We start from the raw sequence: 21802 nt of genomic DNA on the forward strand, positions 1-21802 counted from the left end.
CACAAATCAAGGTTGCGCTTGAAGAGGGTCAGTGAGGTACTCTGTTTGACATGTATGAGAATAGATGGGGCAGCCTCTGGGAGACAAACCTGTCTCTCCCAGCAGGTTTTGTTGATGTCACATATTAGATTCAGGCCTTTTGAGTGGGTAGTGGGTGAGGAGTTAGACTTACGGATATGGCGCATCTCTAGTAGGGCAGGGTCTGAGATTGTCTTGTAGGCGAGGCACAGATCACCCCTGAGCAATCTGTATAATACCATGCAGAGTGACAGTGATTTGAGCCTGTCTGCATTTGACAGGTTTTGGAGGCCATGGATTCTCTTTGTGAGGTATTTCAGTGGCCTTTCCAGTTGGTGCAGATGTTTGTAGAGGTACATCCCAAACGGGGTGTTATACTCAATTACTTGTCTAATGAGGGAGGAGTAGAGAGAGGTAATAACCTCCTTTTCCTGGATGCAATCCCTTTATTTATGAGATAAACAAACTAAAAGGCTTTTCTGACCACTGCCGCCACACGATGGTCGAATGTGAGGTTATCAACCTGAATGCCCAGGGCTCTCACCACAGGTTGTGCGCTTAGGGGGTTGCCGTGGATGTGGTAATCAACAGGGTTCGTGTTTTTACCAAATGGTATGAGAGATACATTTTTTTTGCACTTAGCTTGAGGCCATAACTCTGGCACCAGTCATTAGTTGCCGTGAGACAGTCTTGCATTATATTAACATCATTTGGGGAGTCAATGACAGCACCCAACTTACAATAGTCTGCAAACTTGGTCAGCCACAGGCCCTTTGTCTTTGCCTGGAACTCTGAGAAATAGATGCCAAACAGTAGGGGTCCCAGGACACGTCCCTGGGGAACTCCACTAGTGACAGGTCTGCTAGTGGATAGTGGAGGTGGAGGTGCCTATTTTGTCTTTGAGGGTCCTGTCAGTGAGACAGTTGGCCACCCACCTGATGAGATAGGAATTTATGCCAAGTTGTGTTAGCTTTTTGATAATGCCCAAGTGGGGGGATTGTGTCAAAGGCCTTGGCCAAGTCAAGGTAAGTTGTATGTACTGACTTTCCCTCATCCAGGGCCTTGGTGACAGTCTCAAAGAAGTCAACCAGGTTCAACAGGCAAGTTCTGCCCTTGACGAATCTGAACTGGGTGAGGTCAAGTACTTGGAGATTGCCTATGTCCTTGTTTATGAGGTCCATAATAACACACTCCATGTCTTTACAGATCAGACTTGTCAAGCTAACAGGGAGATAGTTTCCAGGGTCAGTAGTGACACCACCTTTGTACAAGAAGATGACAATGACAGTTCTCCACTCTGCTGGAATGAAGCCAGTACTCAGGCTGTGGTTGAATAGGGTGCTCAATGGAGAAGCCAGTTCTTGCTGTAGATGGTGCAGAACACATCTTGGGATACTATCAGGTCCCATGGAAGTGGTGTTCTTTGCCTTGGATAGGTCCTGTAACACTATCTATGGAGATGTGAGGTGCGGGACAAGTAGGGGAGTGAAGTTTGCACTGAACCTACCTGCTAGCAGGTTGGCTAAGTCAACAGGATCAGTGTAAGTGATACTGTCAAGTACTAATTCGGAACAAAAATGGGCTTTGCCACAGATGTTCCTGATGTAACTGAAGACGTTATGGTTTCCCTTTATTATGGAGGCTAGTTTTGATTCATAATTTACCTTGGAGGTTTCACTACTGATCCAATTTGCTTGTTGAGACTAAGGAGGGAGTTTTTCCAATTTGGAATTTGTTCCCTTTTACCCTTGGACAACAGTTTCTTCCTTTTGTTGTAAAGCCCATTGATGGAGGATGTCCACCAAACAGGTTTGTGTTTCTTTGAGGAGCAGGTTTTAGTTCTTTTGGGTATGGCAGAGTCCATGCAGTTGTACAGATGCCTGTATATTGTCCAGCATAGTTGTCTGCATCTTGTGAGGGGGGTGGTGGTGTGAAGCCACAGATACCCTCCCTTAGGAGGTTGTAGTCAGCTTTTGAGAAGTTTTTTAGCTTGATTACGACTGGGGCAGGTGGGATGGGTATGAGAAAAACTTTGAATGAGACAGTCCGATGATCTGATCTCACCAGGGAAGAACATACTATGGGAGTGGTGCACCGGTCACTCATGTTGGTAAGAACCAGGGATGGACGAGCTGGTCTAGTGCGTTAGAACTGATGAAGTTGAGGAATTGTTGGGAGAGTGCATTAGTGCAAGAATAGTTTACCCAGTCTATGGTGGGGTAGTTTAAGTCACCAAGGAGGGTCTTATAGGGGGTCAAAAAAAGAAAGCCAGCACCTTGGGAACGTGAATGTTTATTGGAAAGACCAGAACGGTTTCAGCATATTGCTTTCATCAGTGGTACATGAAATAAGGCGGTATAAAGACCGCAATATATACTCTGTCCAATTAAAAACAAATGACATAATTTCCTAACTAATGATTATTCAGTCTGATACTGAAAATGAAAACAAAATACAATGAACACGATTTAAAAAGTTTAAGTTTTTTCTTTTTACTTTTATTCATTAATTAACTGGTCAACTAGACCTATAAAATTGTCTGTGCATTAATTATATCAAGACCCATGACAAGAAAGGAGATGTTGACAAAACCCTACAGTTTGTCATTTAATCCCAGTGGGAATAAACCCCCTAATTTGACGATCCATTTGCTTTCCTTCATGTTCAATATACCATGCCACCCTGTTTTAAAAGATCTGTTGCCTGATATTTTATCAATGACTGTAAAGCTGAATTTAGCTGTATGATGAACAAGTAAGTGTCTGTATAGAGCATTAGTGGCCCTTGCATTTCTGATGTCTCCTAGATGTTCTGACATCCTACACCTAAATTGTCTAGAAGTTTGCCCCACATAAAAGGCTTGACAAGTGCAGGTACCAGATATATAATCCAGTCTGTTCCACAATTGGTGTAAAAATTCAAGTCAAATTTGCCCGGTGTTTTTACTAGTAAATGATTTTGTTTTGAAAACATTTACAGAAGGTACAGTGTCCACAAGGGTATGAACCAACCAGTCTCTCTCCTATTAATGTTGTTTGATAGCCAATAACATCCTGATCAATGCTTTTTTGTAAAGAGAAAAATGGGACCCTAGTGTTTTACCCCGCGTGAAGGAATACAAGCATCTGTCCCCCAAAATGTCACACAATACTTCATTTGCCTTCAAAATATTCCATTGTTTCTCAAATACATCAGTCAACGAAGCTGTATTTCTACCAAATGTAGTGACCATTCTCAAAGTGTCCGTGTTGTCCCTGCTGAATGTGTTTGCATTGTAATGAAGTAGACCTGGATTTACTATTTGCCCATTGCATGGTCGAAATCACATTCTGTACACCATAACTCCTTGCTAGAAACCGGTTAGCTAAATCTTGGCGAGAAAGTGTCAAATCCTATTGTGATGAACAAATTCTCTTCAAACGCAAAAATTGAGATTTGGGAACATTTTTAACTGTGTGTTTGGGATGGAGACTGGAGGCGTGTAACAGGCTGTTGTATTGTGGATATTTTCTATAAACAGTGGTGCGTAATGTATTATCAGGTTGATGCTGTAATTTGACATCCAAAAAGTGAATCTCGTCTTTATGAAAATTCACAGTAAACTCAGCCACCCACTTGTTTTCATTGATATATTCAAGTAATTCACCTAGATAAGCACTGCCTCCTTTCCATATGAGCCAACAGTTGTCCAAAAAGCATCTCCATATACCAATCTCTGGCAAGTACAGGTTATGTGACTCGTTATATATAATATGTTCTTCAACATATCCCATATATGGATCAGCAAATATTGGGGCATTGCTGTACCTTGTATTTGCCAGTAACATTCACTTTTGAAACGGAAGACGTTTTTTGTCAGGACATGTTCGGCCATGCAAATAAGCAGGGTGTTAAAACCTGGATTGTAAAGATTGGCCTTATTTAACCAAAATTCCAACGCTGTTAATCCTGCCCAGTGTGGAATGCTCGCATAAAGTGATTTAACATCCAGGGTACACATCAACCAGTGGGATTCTAATTCAGACTCAGACACAATTTGTAAAACCCAGTTGTGTTCTTTAACCTAGCTCTAACATGTGGCAATAGCGGTTGCAAATGTTCAGTTAGAAATGCTGATAATGGTTCTGTAAGGGAGCAAATACCCGATACGATGGGTCTTACCCGGTGGCACCAACGATTTGTGAATTTTGGGCAATAAATATAGATATTGTTTGCCCGGGTCTTTTACCATTAAATGTTGTCTTATTTTGTCACTGATAATTCCATGATCCACTGCTTCCTGCAAAAAATCATCAATCTCTTTTTTGAAATTCAGAGTGGGGTCGGTGGGCATGTTCATATAATGCTGAGGGTTAGAGTCAATTGTCTAGTTCCCTCCGCCCAGTAATAACTGGAGTCCATAATGACCACCGCCCCACCCTTATCCGCTGGTAAAATGGAAATATCAGTGTTTGCTCTAAGATCTGTGAGAGCTTTTTGTTCAGCCATTGTTAAGTTGTTTCTAAGAATATGTGAGGAACTTAAGTTTGTAATGTAAATCTTTGATGACCGCCTGTTGGAAAATGGCCACGTTTGTTCATGGGTGGACTGAAATTGGATTTGTAAAATCGAAATTCAGTCGATCTTTGAGAATGATCCTGTTGGCCAAAATACAATTTCAAATTAAGCTTTCTGTAAAATGACAAGATATCAGAGACAAAAATGCTTTCATCCACAAAAAAAAAGGGATAAATCCAAGACCTTTATTCAATAATGATTCCTGTTCAGGTGTTAAAACATGTTTAGAAATGCTGTGCACATTTGAGCACTCTACATTTATTTCACTACCGATTGAAAGAGATCCTCTATTTTTTACCCCTGTGCTTATGTCCCCCCTGTGCTTCCTACCCCTAAAGGGTGTGCAGAACTCAGACCCCTCTTAGAATCAGGGGAGTCACTGATATATGTGGATTTGGTGTCAGTGGTGGAGGATTCCTCCCCTGAGGTTGTAGTGTTTGGTCTACCTTTTTTTCCCCAAAATAGATCTGGGTCTTTTTTTTGCGTATCTGAGAAATATTTTTTGTTCCATCAGCAAACCTAACACTTCTCTGTGACTCAAAGGGCCTACCCCTCTTATAATCTTCCATGTCTCTGGATAATTTGGGTAACTTTTTATCTTTTAAACGATTTTCAAAAATAATCAATTCCTTTTGAAAAAGTGCCAAGATTGTCCTTAAAATTAGTTTGCTCTTCATGCTTTTTCAACTCATCACATATTTTTTGCACATCACATATGTTGACCTCAATTGTTCTTTCATAATAAGATGCTAAAATGTTAAAGGACATGGACGCATTCTGTTGTGCCATGTTCCAATCCCTTAGTAATATGTCATCTGGCTTGCTTACTAGTGGCTGTAGTTTGATCCTTAAACCCCTAGGGGTAATATTTTGATTTTGATACACTTTGAAAAGCTTTAAATGCCAGATGTTAGTAAGTAGAGTTTTTACCTTTTTACCAAGCTGAGTGAAGAGCAAATTATAACAGTCAACTGGATCTATCTGGCTGTTCTCCTTTGTGCCCTCATCTATTGGTTTGATTCCAAATACATGGATGTCATCCTGGTCTGCACAAAGGCCCTGAAGCAATTTGTTAAGATCCATGACCGTAAGTTGCTAAATTGCTTCAATCACCCGTGAATATCTCAATAGTCAACTGTGATGTGATAAGACCAATACAAAGCCTACAAGGAGTCTCCTAGACGGATTCTCAAAGGTACTAAGTATATATAATCCCCATATGCCCAATCCTGGGCTTATTTTTAACAAATGTGTTGTTCACAATCCTTTGAGTCACAAATAAGTGCAAAGGCTTGTTGAATGGAACAAAATGTAAAGAAAACCATAAATAGGGAAGTAATAGCCCACCCCTCAATTAAGGCCAACAATGCGATTGTCAAATACACACTATATGGTCAAATACTAAATTCTGACCTAAAGAGATTTTTGGAAAATCCACCTATTCAATGTAATATGTAGCACCAACCAGATGAGACATGCATACAAATGCTTCAAAATACAACTATGTGATCGCCATTAACTACCAAGTCCCCAAAATTTGGGAAAACCCTTTAACAATAATAAAGGACCAAGTCCCCTGTTGTCAGTTCAATGATCACAAACATTTGTAATATTCTTCCAGAAAAGAGATTACTGCCCAACAAATAAATGACCGACTGATTTGAAAAATGTGAACATTTGTCCAAATAATCAAAGGTCAAACCATGTGCCCAGTTTGGTCCAATATGATGTAAACCCCTCATCACCTCATAAATAGTAATATCACAAATAGCTAACTTGTGAATATGTAGATGCTATGTGATACCATATTATTATTAGGTTTATAACGATCTCGCAAACAACCTCTTGGCAACGGATATCAAAAAAATTCACAAGAAGCATACATATTCAAATTTTCCCAAATAAAAATACCATACATGTTCAAATGTCAGATTGTGGAACAGTCAGACTAAAAAAAATATTACCCAAGGGAAAAAAGGCTGTGATGAAAAATCATTCCCAACCTATATAAATGATAAGCCAGAATGTGGTTATAAAATCACATATAAAATGGCACACCAAATCCTTACAGTAAATATGTTGAATCCCTATATTAAATGTACACAAAACATGGAATAGAGAATATACAAAATGACTCCTTATTCTTAAGGCAATAAAAAATCCTTCATAAAGAACACAACGTAGTATTCAATGAAAAATTATCCAAAATGTTCCACTCAAATCTATATAGTAATCCGACCAAAAGAAAATATATTCTTTAAAGATGGTTTGTTCATATTTGTATTTCTGCTGTAAGGGGTGAATCTAGGCCCTGGTTCTTTCCAAGCTGATGTGGGCTGAATGCCCTTTCTCCCAGTTTTCGTATATCCCTTAGTGCATACCCCGTGGAACACTGTCCTTCTGAATAGTACATATAAACATAAACCAGAAAAAATACTGTCCACTCTTAATGGTTTACCAAAATGGTAATAGACCCAAACCACACATACACCAGAGTATCCGCTGAATTTCGCCAAATCCAACACGACCGTTTGTGTTCATAAAGATTTACATCCAATATGTCAGCCCAAATGATAAATTATGTCATTTCAGGCTAAAAACCAACCACAATGGCACCAATTGCCAATAACGATGCCCAAAGACCAAGTATAAAAGGCGAACTTCAACAATCAAAAAGGTCGACCAAAATTATAGTCCATTTGTCAACCTTTGTGATGACATTAAGAAGCACAATGTTATATGTAAAATATTCCAAAGGGTGTGCAAGTAGACAACGTCTTTACTTACTGGAAACCCAATGATGTTACTTGCTGTCTCAATGCTAAATGGCATTGGTAACACGAATACATGTAGACCATCACCGTTCACCAGTTCGAAAATAATGAATACCAAGCCAATAAATGGTTCAAAAGAAGGGGCGCCAGATGCCGTTTTTTCTCTCGACTTCCCTTTACTTTGAAGAACCAAGAAAAAAATTATAGTAAGGTGAGCATGTGAGTAAATGAAATAATGAAAGATAAGTCTATATCCAAAAACAAATGTGAGGAATCCTCCTCAACTGACACCGAATGCCACAAAATGGCTTCTGCTTCAACGCTCCTCACACCAACAGCCAGCTAGGTTACACATAATCATGGAAAGCAGGCTAGCAAGTACGGTAGGTGCACAGGCCAAGCAAACTGTAATGAGACAAAAAAAGAAAGCCAGCACCTTGGGAGCGTGAATGTTTATTGGAAAGACCAGACCGGCTTCAGCCTTTTATGTGGGGCAAACTTCTAGACAATTTAGGTGTAGGATGTCAAAACTTCTAGGAGACAGCAGAAATGCAAGGGCCACTAATGCTCTACACAGACACTTGCTTGTTCACCATACAGCGAAATTCAGCTTTACAGTCATTGATAAAAAATCGGGCAACAGATCTTTTAAAACAGGGTGGCATGGTATATTGAACATGAAGGAAAAGAAATGGATCGTCAAATTAGGGGGTTTATTCCCACTGGGATTAAATGACAAACTGTAGGGTTTTTTGTCAACATCTCCTTTCTTGCCATGGGTCTTGATACAATTAATGCACAGACAATTTTATAGGTCTAGTTGACCAGTTAATGAATAAAAGTAAAAAGAAAAAAACTTAAACTTTAAATCATGTTCACTGTATTTTGTTTTCATTTTTCAGAATCAGACTGAATAATCATTAGTCAGGAAATGATGTAATTTGTTTTTAATGGGACAGAGTATATATTGCAGTCTTTATACTGCCTTACTTCATGTACCACTGATGAAAGCAATATGCTGAAACTGGTCTGGGCTTTCCAATAAACATTCACGCTCCCAAGGTGCTAGCTTTCTTTGTTTTGTCTCACTGCAGTTTGCTTAGCCCATGCACCTACCGTACTTCCTAGCCTGCTTTCTAGGTTACAGGAGGTACCTTGATGGAGTCAAATAGATCCAGGTAAGAGGAGCGGGTGTTGAGTCATGGAAAGGGGTCTATAGCTAGCTACAACTTGGATGGGTGTCTTGCCAACTGTCAGTTGTACATGGAGTAGTTCCAGTGTGTCATGCTGGCCAACCAGTCTGGAGGTGTGCCTGTCCTTAATGAAGATAAAGACACCAGAATGTGCGGAATGAGGTATAGCCTGGTAAGGCAGGGTGCTCTCCGCAGCCCTGAACCAAGTTTCCGTGACCGCACAGACATCAGCATCTTCCAGTGCAAGGAGGGCCTCCAGTGAGTCCATTTTCAGGTTAAGGCTACTAGCATTAAGCAGCATGACCTTCAATTTACTTTTTGACAGACCTTTTAAGTTGGAAGGTTTGTCTTTGGGACATTGCCTAAAAAAGGCACAATGGGGGAGGCGAGAGCCTCGTCTAGGATCTGGAAACCCAGTGGTGACAGGTGAAGGCCATCTCTGGCAAAGCATCGAGGCCTGTCAACCATGTCACCGCAGGCAGAGAGATACTGGATCCCCTTGGAATGACACCAGAAACTAAGCCAATTGTTGAAATCAATCATTTTTTGCTGGTATTGTGGTATCCTTCTTGGTGAAGGTAGGATGCTACTTAGGGCTAGGGTCATACCTGCCTGTAACACATACTCAAGAGTTCAATCACGTCTCTCTTCATATAGTCCAGGGAGGTACATCTCAAGTCACTCACACCAACATGTACAATGACAGAGTCGTACTTGTACTTGTTGTGCAAAGACTTAAGTGCTTGCGTGATGTGGTGGATTCTGGCACCAGACAGATAACTGACAGTGTCCTTCTTGTCAAGCCTGGTGAGGGGGACACTGGTGTATCTCACAACTGAGTCACCAATGACTAGTGTTTGGTTTATTGGTACGTTTTGTGGGCTGTGATGGCTTACTGTTTTGCCTTATGGGCTATGTTTGTGAGACACTGGTGTATTGTCTGCTGTGTGTGATGTGTTTGGCATTGTGTAGAATGTTTATGAGTGTGTTTTGGAAGTTTCTACTGTTTAGGTAAGATTTTATTGAGGATCTTTGCATAGGTGTGTGTGTGTGTGTGTGTGTGTGTGTGTGTGTGTGTGTGTGTGTGTGATGTGGTGTTTGTGCTAGCAATCTCCACTTTGTCAGGATTACTGACTGTGGCGTGAGAGAGCCTGGACTCAGGGTTACTGATGTACATGCATTTCTCGCAGGTGGAAGAATTATGTGCTAGGAGAAGAGGGTTGTCAGAAAACATGAGGCAGTTGCTACACTGTCTCAGTATGCCCATGTCGACCAGGTTGCCAGGAGAAAGTGATGGGAATTGTCCAGACAGTGTTCCGAATGCTTGGGCAGACTTATGCAGAGAGGGTTTGTCCACAAGAGTGTAGACCACACCACAAGAACTATATTATATATTGCAGGGTGGGCATTTAGCAGAATATTAGGAACAAAGGAAAAGGGGCATAATAATGTCGATTGCTACAGGAGCTCCAATAGTGACCAAAGAGGGAAGAAAGAAAAAAAAACAATAGAACTAGAATCTCATTTGCAATAGTAAGGATGTTATGGGACTTAGAAGGGAAAATACAATAAAAGAGTGTACACTTCTGAAGTAGTATGTGAGAATATTTGTTATGGATGCTGTGAATTCAGCACTTGGAACTCAGACAGAAATGTTATTTCCAAAGGTAAAATAACTTTGCTAGACTGGACAGAAATTATAGTTTACAGGAGCCATGCGTATTTAATCGAATGCTTTGACACACATCCAAATTACTATTTCAGAATATGCACCAATAAAAGGTGGATGTTAATTAAATAGGAAAGTACCAAAGAAGCCACTTTACTTATCTGTTTAAAAAAAGAAATTTAAGGAATGAACAGTGGAAATTATTTGAAATATATTAGAGAAGATATAAATTTCCTCAGAAGGGATAGCCAAGTGAGGGGCATAACATGAAAGTATAAAACACTGTAGAAATAAGACAGAAAGTGATATAGTGAAAAAGTAATAAGAATTATTTAGAGGGGTTGACAAAAGATAAAGTACTGCAGATTAAGAAAATCTCACAAAACAGGAAGAGAAACAACTGCAGAATGCTAAAAGGAAATACAGTTCTTTAAAGAACATGCAATTGTTTAGAAAAGCTGCCGTAAAGCAGCCACATTTTTTTCCAAACACCTTTATTGAAATATTTGTGACATAGGCAGGTTTACATGCATATAAAAGTAATCACCCTATAATTAATATAAAAATTTTACATTCACATATATATATCATACAACCTAAGCAATATTACATAAATTATTCAATTCCTGCCTTTTTTAAAGAACTATCTTTATTAAACCATCACTTACTACATAGGCAATCATACATTTATACAAATAAAAAAACACAGACACAATCCTAGTTAAAATTATTTTACATCACAAACCATACTGACACACTCCCAGTTGCAAACATTAGACATCACTTATAATCTACCCAATCTTTTTCAGACATTACATAGCTCACTTAAGTCCTGCTACCTTTTAAACCTTATTCCTCCCTTGTATGTACTGTTCCCACAATTACTATTTTCTTCTGTGTAGTTTGCTCCTACACTTTTCTAAAGATCTCAGTTCCAGTTGTTTTATTCCTGTTACTATATTACTACTTCTAGTAGTGGTTTAGATTTTGATTTCCATTTTCTAGTAATTGCTTTTTTGGCAGCCACCATAATTAGACATAGCAAGGCCTTACTGTGCATAGGCAATTCCGATTCTGTATCATAGCTCAGAAAAAATCATCTCCCTTGTCAGACTAATATGCCCACCCAGCATCCCTGACAGTGTACCCCGCAGGGAATCCTTAAAGTCCACATATTCACCACACTCCCATACAATATGTTCACAATTACATCTTTCTTCCCAGTCACATCTCCAAAATTTGCTGTCTGCCTGAGGAAAAATTCTCTGGAGTCTACTAGGGGAATAGATTGCAAACATTTCCAGGCAAAAATCCTAACTCTTCTAGACTTTGTTGCGTATTTGGGAGACATGCATGTATCCTCCCATTGTTTCTTTAAGAGTTGCTTATCCAATCTCTCTTCCCAAACCTTTCTAACGTCCTCCGATTCTCAATAGTTATGCGATATTTTACATGCTCTACCAATAATTCTTTTTTAATGGCAGCCTCTGTTCTAGATTCGACTAAAAACTGTACCGCTGCTGGTCTTCCGTTTAAGACACCCCCCCCCCCCATTTCTTTCTCTTTGCCTATACTTTGATAACAATCCCCGACAGGGAAGGCAGTCTTTAACCTGCAGTCCAAATAAATTCTTGGTGTCTTCACATTCTATCATCTTTCACTCCCTAGTTACGTGCTCCCAATACCTTGGATCCTTTTGCCAGCTTTCTCCAATAAATTCCAGCCCCCTCTTGCCTATTGTCTATATACCTAATTGCAAGCATGCCTATCAACAGAATCTCTATTCTCCAATCCTGTGTTGGCTTAGTTCTTAGGAATACTTTCTGGTACTTTATGGATATAATATTCTGTAGGATGACTGTTATTCCCCTTAAAGGCATGCGTCCAAAATCCCGGTCTCTACTTGCTTCTCGAGTCCCCCCCCCCCACCATTTCATCCCTTTCCACTCTGAAATATAGTTTTCTGCTTGTGCTATATAGAAGAGTCTCAAATGTGTAGCTCTGAAATACCCCTTCAAATTGGGTAAACTCAATCCGCCTGTTCTACTAAAAGAATCATCTTAGCCCACTTGCTCTTGCCATCTTCCCCCTCCCACATAAAGTCCTTCAGCTATTTATTAAATCGCTACCCACAACTTCTCCTCTGGTTGATAAAAATATACCTGACCTGTGTACAAGACTAAAGGGACTAAAAACATTTTAACTGCTTGTATCTTATTATCCATATAACAAAGCTTCCATTTTCTCAGTTTTTGTATTATCTTTTGTTTAGTCTCTTCCCACATATCCTTGGCTACCACACTATAATCATTTTAATCCACACTCCTAAATACTTCATTTTCATTATCATGTCCCCATAAATATGGATATCACTATTGCCTTTGTTTTAGTTTCATTCATTTTGCATCACGAAAAGATATGAAATGGTCTCAAAATGTTCCACAGCACTAACATCTCTTTCTACTTTTGTTGGTATAAAATATCTGGAAATAAAGCCAGCTCTTCTTGACTACCACACCAATTATATCTTTGAATTTCTGAGTCCCTTATTTTCTTTGCCAATGGTTCTAAACATAATGCAAATAATAAAGGTGAAAGAGGACACCCCTGCTTGGTATTCTCTGTTCAAGTAAAAATTATCAGAGAGGACCCCAGCCACTTTAACTTTTGTCTCAGATGCCGCACATATCCTCCTAATCAATCTTATATTTTTTCAGGAAATGCAAATGCTTCCATTTCCCTGCTCATAAAGTCCCAGCTTACTCTGTCAAATGCTTTCTCTGCATCAAGCCCCACCAACAACTGTATTTTTTTTTACATTTTGCTTCTCTCTGGCACATCAATATTCTGTTAATATTGTCAAATGTTTGTCTCCCCTCCACAAAACCACATTGACCCATATCTATTAGTTTGGCATTACTTTTGCATTCTTTTAGCCATTATAGACATGAACACTTTGGTTTAGTATTGAAATGGGCCTGTATGAAGCTGGATCTGATGGATCTTTACACTTTAGGTATTACAGCTACCCTGCTTTCTTCCAGGACATTGGTACTGCTCTCCTCTCCTTAAAATACTGTTAAACAGAACCTTCCAAATCTTTATCAGTAAAGCATCTATGTTTTCAGCTTTATAACAATCCCCATGCATAAAACTTTTAGCACAACGACTTACACAACAGAAAGTAGAAAGAGTCATCACCAAACTTAGGAAGCCTATAATGAGAAAAATAGAGATCACACAGCAGTATTTGAGAATTTGTGCAAAGCAGAGAAATTCAGACACCAATAAAAGGCACAACTGGAATGATTTATGGAAGACTTAATTAAGCCAAGATGAAGCTCAACAATTAATTGCGACAATGAAAAGAAAGGAGATAAAAATGGTGATGTACAATCAGCAGGAAGATGTCCATAAACAGATGATATTCCCTTGGATGTCTGGAACTTGGGAAGGAAGAAAGTGACTTAATATTAAAGTGTCTCTCTGTGTGAGCAGTGCCCTGGAAGAAAGCAATGGCGATTGTATTACCCAAAGAGGGTAAAGATCCTTCAAACCCAGCTTCATATACAACCACTTAGATTTAAGATCATAATTATTTCATAGGTAAATCAGTGGGCATGTGGTCCAGGAAACAGACAATTAAGCAGTGTATCCCAAATTCTCAATTGCCCCAACACTGTCTGGTTAAGTGACTCACTCCACATTACGCAAATGAAGGTGGAAAGAGATTAACCCTGTACTTTTGAAATGGAAAACTACTTTTTAACAAGTCAAAGCTTTAGTCCTCTGCATTAACTGCCAGGCTCAAAAGTAGGGATGCCATTTTACTAGGGACGATCCAGTAAACAAATGCTGCAGCTCATACATGAAGCATTTAATCTTGCTCACATGTTGTCAAAGCAATCATAACAGTGCATGCAGTCACTGGGGACTGAACCTAAATCTCTATTATATATAGACCAAGCTACTGCACTGCCACAAAGCCAAATCTCTGTGCTCAAAATGTATATGTATAGGGCAAAGTGTTTAAGAGTCTATGTTTTCTAAGAGAATGACAAAGTTGTTGGCAAAACTGCTCAATCGGTTTTCTGGATGGGACTCTGGGAGGCAAACCTTTGACATTATAGAAGTGTACGCAAATGCCTCTGTTGTTAGTGGATCTTAATGCACAAAATGCATTTGATAGACTCGGATGGGATTTTGTGAGCAAAGCAATGGTAATATTTATGTTGTCTGTTAGAATTAATTTGCAGTGTCAGTGGTGCAACAGGTAGCACACAAACCTTTGGTGCTGAATGCTGTGGGACTGCTGACACTGCACTGTAGCACAAGGGATGAGCTGCACTCCTGAGTGTGTCATCCTTCAGATGAGAAGTTAAACAGAGGACCCATCTACATGAGTGCGTACTTGCTCGGGTGGAAGTAAAAGATTCCATGGCATCTATCGAAAAAGATAGAGGAGTCTATTTTAATACTTTTTCTTATTTACAATAAATACAATTTATCTAATTCATAATATATACACATTAATCACAAAATGTAAACAATTTTTATAAACATACTTAAAATACATTCCTTTTTTATACAAAATAACTTCATTTTTCGTTACTGGACCCCCACTCCATTTTCCATAACAAAAATCTTATATTTGCTTGATTCCATCTTTCATTGAACATAATTTCCTTTACTCTGATTCCATATTATCCACATTATAGAAAATATCTTATCAATTCTATTAACACATTTTTCAACTCGTCCCTGTAATATCCATACTCAACCATATCCACTTTAAGACTATTTACATCCATATAATTTTCTAAATATTTCAAATCTATCACCTTACTCCATATTGATTCAACTCTTTTACAACTGAAAACGTTTGCTAATTTGGCTATGAAATCTACAGTTTTTTTTTCTTTTTATAAGGCATATTTGCTTTTACTAGTAATTTCGTCATCATTAACCTCCACAGAAAATCTCGACATTTCCACATATTTTTATATCTTTCCATTCTTGCCTTGACGCCCTTTTTTCTTTGCTGTCTTTCCAAGGATCAACATAAAAAAAAAATTCCATAATATGATACCATAGCTTCCTATACTTTTCAATTTCATTAACTTTTATTTTCCAAGCAAGATTTTGTCTGGATAATTTTTCATTTCCTCGTTTTCATATAATCTCTTTCTCTAGTAACTCAATATATCCATTTTTCATCCATGCATTACTATACTTTTAAAATTCTCACCAATAGTGAACTGACATTATCCTTTACACTTCTTAATATTTTATACCAATTTAGAGAGGCTGCATAAACTATAGCATTTATCAATCCTAAACCGCCTTTTTACATTTATTCCTCTTTTAACTGGATTCAGTTTTGAACCCCAAATAAATGTAAATACAACAAAACACTTTTTCAAATCTCAGTGGGATAGTAAAAACACTCGCTAAGTAATTCTAGAGAGTAATATTGAATTAAATACATTTCTTGGCATATAATCTAAAGGTCCTTCAAAACATGCACGTTTTTCACAACTTTTAAAATTTTCTTCCCATATAGCTCTTCTTTTTCCCCAAATGTCAAACGAAGCAATACCTCCCAACATACCATCATAATAAAGATCAAATTATAGTTTTTTCTATTAACTTAAACCTACTTTTTGTATAAATTCCTGAAGATAACTAACCACATTCACCACAGCTTTCTGATTTCTTGCAATATGAATATCATCCACATAGGACAGCATAACTGGAATACTTCTACCTTCAATGGTTAATATATCCCCTCCTCTCAATATTAACTTGGGGCAAAATAACATTAATTTCTAATACAAAAATAATACTGCTCAAAAGGGCAACCTTGTCTTATACGCTCTTCTCGCACAATTTGTTTTACTAAGCCACCCATTTATTAGTATCTTAAGTATATTTAACCTATAAGCAGTTGACACAAACCGTTCTTATCCCATTGCTTATATTATTGGCATCAAATATTTTCCATAGGATGTTATGATAAACTGAATGCAAAGGTTTGCTTAAATCACCGACCATTATTTTTTTTCAAACCTCCTTATATAAAATATCGTCCACTAATTCTCCAATCACTATCAATAAATCCTGTACATTTTTTACCTTTTATACCATACATATTTTTAAATTTATAATCTTACTTACCTTACTTTCTATTCTTTTTTTGCAAAATTTTCATAAAATTCTTATATAGTCAGTGTTATTCCACACTATAGGTCTTTAATCCAGTATTTCACACTTGTCTCCTTTTTTTTTCAATATAATTTTATTATACCACTACACAGTTCTTTGTATTGAAAATATTTTCTTAACCATTCATTTAATACTTCTGAAATAACTTTTTTGAATTACTGTCAAATTTTTATACTCAACCCCATCTGGACCTGCTGCTGATTGCAAAAGTTACTTATTCTAAAATATCTTCCAATTTAATCAATGTTCCAAATCCTTATTATCTTTCTCTGAAAAGATATTTACATTCCATTCCCTAGTACATTGTACACTTTTTCCTCTAAAAAGCATTCCTTAACAATCCTTCCACTATTTCCATTCTTATTTAGTGTAGTTTGTACTATACCTAACCTATCTTTCATGCTATCATTTTCTTTAATAAAGTTTACTCAATCGTGCAATGTTGTCCTTCCTTGCAAAAATATATTTGTTTATACAAACAAAAAAAATTGTATTTTGCATTAAATTATACAGTTCCTGTTTTTTTAATAAAATACCTTTCATTATTTTCTAAGCTATCACAAATATCCTTACTTAACTGGTCATAACATATTTATACCTTTTTTTATATTTTCCCAGCTTATATAAAACACTTAAATTTTTGTTTAAAAAATAACCACCATTCACACCAATCTTTATAAAAAATACTCATTTGTACATGAACCTTCCATAAATTTAGTAAAGCCATCTTCCCTTCTTTATCCCATTTAACCTCATTAATCCCTTCTTATACCCTTTCCTATTTTTATATAGTCAGAATTATTTTCCAAAGTAATCCAGGTAGCCCTAGGGAGAAAAAAATGCTTTCTCCAATACCCCTTCATCCATAATTTTTAACTTTGCTAAAACAGAAATTATTTTTTAGTTTGATGTTCACCTTTCCTATAATCAAAATACTTTTATTCCAAATAGTTAAATTCCCACATCTTATAATATCCATCATTTTATCATACGCTATCTCCTGCAAGAATTATATTCATGTCTGAATTATATCCTTAAACGTCTCTTCTATCTCTGTTACAAACAAATTGCTATAATTCTAAAAATGTGATGATTTCTCCATCTTACATAAAGAACTGTAGCATGACCAATAGTAACATAGGTAACATCCAAAACGTATCCACTTCCAATTGTCGTCTATCTCCATTATAATGTCGTTATCCTGTCTCTTACATCTTTCAAGTATACTTATTCTTCTTGTAACATTTTTTAAACTATTAACATTTAATGCAAGAGCTTTACACAAAATGTTACAAAATAAAATAGTAAAAAGTTATGTCCTATCATTTTTCTTTCTACCTCAAAACTCTTACCAGTAGAATGTCTTTTTTGTTTAACTAAATTCCATTTTACATCTTCACCATCACTCAATACCAATTCTTCACCCACTCCTTTTTTTAGAAATAAAACTGTCATTACTGATTTTTTGTAAGCCTTCTTTATATTACAAGCCATTTACTTCTACTCACCATCTGTACATATTTTCTTCTAATTCTACGCTTTCATTCTCTTGATTCTGTTCTGCTAATATTTCTAGTGTCTCTTCGTTTACTTTATATTCACATTGCATCCCAGGTGCCTTCTTACATTTATGACACTGGATTTCATAATTTCTTATATATCATGTTCTGTTTTTCCACAGCCAAAACATTTCCTTTTTATTACACTTAACAAATGTACAGCTTTCCCACACAGAAAACATGTCTTAGTATGTTCCCTTCTACATCTATAACACTTGGAATATTCACAATCTTATAATTTTCAAATTTTAAAACACTGCAATCCCATGCACCCACCCATTGACCTCTGTTATCATATACTTTCAAAATGTCTATCAAATCTTTACATAAACTTAATAAGTACTTGTAATTTTTTCAACCTCAGTTCTCTTAATTTTTTTAGTCTCTCTTTGAAAAGCTTTAAATATGTAACAGTTCCAAAGAACAGTCTTTTTCCATACTCTTAGAAAATTCTCCATAGCTTTACCACTCAAAAAATGTCACAAAATGTCTCTATTAATATGAATAAACACCCTTACCTCATATGCCTTAAGTCCTAAAGGCTTCACTTCATCCTATATCGTATATCTGTCCATTACTCTTTTTTCTTTTTGATTTGTACCTTAAAATTACTTCTCTTTCCTTCTCCCTCTTTCTCCACTCTAATTTTACCATCTCAGCATATGACTTTCTCCTCTTGACATGTGTAGTCTATGTATTTTCTCCATTAAACCACCCCACAATTTCCACTTCCAGGCTCACTGACGTTCATCTACAAAAGTAAATTGGCCTGCAACCCCCTGACTGGAGAGTTGTAACAACACAAGGTCGCTATCTCTGAAGAGATTTTTTTGAAATCTCTCTTCAGAGTCCAACTGCAACTTCTCCATATTTTTTACCCAGAGAAAGCTCGGACGCTTTCTCAACATCTTTGCATAAACATACACATTCCAACAAAGGCTCGACTGCCTTTGCACTTGCCCCTCCTTCCTCCACTTCTGAACACTTCTCATTCGCATTAAACACGCTTTCTTCCATCACACTTACTTTTTCTTCGATAACTCCATGCTCTGAACACTCCATCCTCCTTTCACTTTCCTTCTGGTTTTTCCAAGCTGCCCATGTGCTCGGAACAGAAACCAAAAGTGCTGACATGTAAGAATACTCTCCCCCTACGAAAAGAGTGGGGAACTTCTCAGATGCACTGGCTAAATTTTCCCTAGCAGTATTAGTACCACTTCAGTTCTCCCCTGAAAAAAAAAAAGAGGATACTAACCTAGTAGGACTAACTGGTCTACAAAGGACAGATATACGGACAGCTAACAGGGTTAATTAGAAGGATACACAAAGGGTTGGAGGCAAGAATTAAAGGTGGGTAGATTCCTCTTTGACAAGCTGTGTTTGAGCAGAGAAGCAAGGCAGGATAGTCCCATTTCCCCTTTGTTTCTTCTTTATAGCCACTGACAGTGAAAAATCAGGGTCTCACAACTTCAAGGACAAAATAGGATATGGTAAACAAGAAAAAATAGCTTTATTTACAGACAATATTTTGGTGTTGGGGAATATTACTTGAGACAACCTCAAAGTCTTTTCAGGACATAAATTAATTAAAGATAATTTACTGATTAAACTTTGTTTTATGTACCCACACATGCACTGGTTCAGCAATACTCATTTAAGGCGGCATAATAAGATAAAGTATGACTTTATTAAAATAGCCAAGGATATTTGGGAAGACAATAAGCAATAATTCAAACAATAAAAAAGCTGTCAGGTTTTGATTATGGTTATAGAAAGTAAGATAAAAGCAGTGAAACGTTTAGTTCCTCTAGTTTTATATGCAGATGTGGACTATTTTATTAACAAGAGAATAAGTCATAAATGATAAAAAAAAAAAAAAAAAAAAAAAAAAGAGTTGAAGGAATTTATTTGGGAGGGAGAAAGAGTTAAGTTGATTCCCTCCAAAGAACAAGGTGGTTTAGAATGAACTAATTTGAATGGATCCTTTGTATTAACTGTTTAGCTGCAAGATGCATATACTACAAAGAAAAAAATGGAAATGAATGGTTATTAAAACAGGGGCCTAGTTAGGGAAATGAGAGAATCAGATTTTGGATGCAGGCCTTCAAGGAAATTAACCACCAAACAGAACATTATATTCATAAAGCAGAAGAAAGCATCCCAAGAACCAAGCCAAAACAAGAATGGAGAAAGGAGGAGACTTTACCAATAGGGATGACTGCAAGTAGGGAAGTAGGGGTACATTTCCTGTCCCCTCTTGGCCATTTACCAATGTAGAAAGATAAAATTTCATGTTTTTAGCTTGTGGCATTTAAGGCTTGCATTTGAGCAGGCTTCTACTGGTTTGTACTGAGCTGAACTGAGGTGGGCTACTAGCCACAACTCTCAGCTGAGATACCAGATGACAAGAGTCTTCCGAACTTCCCCAAAACTATAAGTTGCCTGTTTTTTCTTATTATTTATCTTACTGCACTTTTTATTGCATGTCATCTTCTTTAATACTGTATTTATATACAGTATACTAAACTGCATTGTTGTACTGCAACTTGTATTGTATTGTATGCGAATAGCCACGGAATTGTTATGGCTAGGCTTATATAGGCCCTAGGGCCGATAGTGCACTAAACTGCATTGCTGTACTGCAACTGCCTGCCTTACTGTGCCTGTTAAAATCACATTTTATTGCTATTTAACCGTTTGCTAAGCTACTTTTACTATTTTCACTGTTAAGTATTTGCTGGTACTTTTCACTGTTGTAAAGTAATATGTGCTACCTTGGTCTGGTTTTCCCACCAAGCAGTGTTAAAATAATTGGACTGTTCTTTAGAGTCTCCTTGCTCTTTTTCTGCTGTTTAAAAGTTTTTTAGTTTCTCACAGTTATTTTTGTACTGTGTTAAACACACACTAGTGTTTCTCGCTGAAACTAGGGTAGCTAGTAGCTGTAGTACAGTCCAGATACAGGTATGTTACATATAGGTCTGTTTGTAGTGGCCCTTTACTTCTGAGCAAATTTTCCACGCCATCTTGGATTGGAAAGGGCCCTTCTGCACTCCAGTGAGAGAAGTGTGCTGACTGAAACCTGTGGCAAGGGTGATTGATCATTTTGAACCTTTTTAAAGCCCCCCCCCAAGTTTTTAGCAGGTTTCTGCATCATGCAATGCCACCTAATTGAGTCCCATAGCCTGACAGATTAATTCAACAGTTTTTCCCTTCGTTACAGCTGCAGCACATTAGCATAGCCCTCATCCTTAGTACTTTCTCCAATCAAGAAATACTGCTAGTGAACTGTAACCTATTAAACCACCAGCAAAAAAAAAAAACCCTGCCAGAAATATCCATCCACTAAGCTCCTCCTTGATCAGTCCTGAAAAGCCAGCCCCCCCCCCCCCCTTTGCGATAACAGTTCTTCAACCTAACATTATGGACAGCTGGTCTACCCTCATTTCTCCTTCCAACCTTGTTGACTTGGGTCTCTAGAGGCAATGTAGCAACTGCCACATGTACACGGACAACCCTCTACAAATAACTCCCTCTAGTACAGAGTGCGAGAGATGCATCTACACAAACAATCTTGAATCAGTGCTCTCTCGCACATGGATAATACTGAAAAGGTCATCAACCCACCCACACTACTCATGCACATAGTACGCATCAAATACAAAGATCAACATACGCAGAGGTTCTCTCAAAAAAGTTACCAAAATACCAGACTTCCACAACACAAGACTGCTACAAAGTACAGTTTTGCACCTACCATAAATGTAGATGTCCGATAGGTATGCATCTGCAGTCATAACATATGGGTTT

At 37.5% G+C, this 21802-nt stretch overlaps 1 protein-coding gene across 1 annotated transcript in view; it reads right to left on the reverse strand.

Annotated features, from left to right (window-relative positions):
- The window catches only part of RNF24 (ring finger protein 24), a 669287-nt gene that overhangs the window by 592471 nt on the left and 55014 nt on the right, over window positions 1–21802 (reverse strand). The gene's annotated exons all lie outside the window — the stretch shown is intronic.

Source organism: Protopterus annectens, chromosome 2.part1 (assembly GCF_019279795.1).
Source record: "Protopterus annectens isolate FY-2018-M chromosome 2.part1, PAN1.0, whole genome shotgun sequence".
Lineage (NCBI taxonomy): Eukaryota > Metazoa > Chordata > Ceratodontiformes > Protopteridae > Protopterus > Protopterus annectens.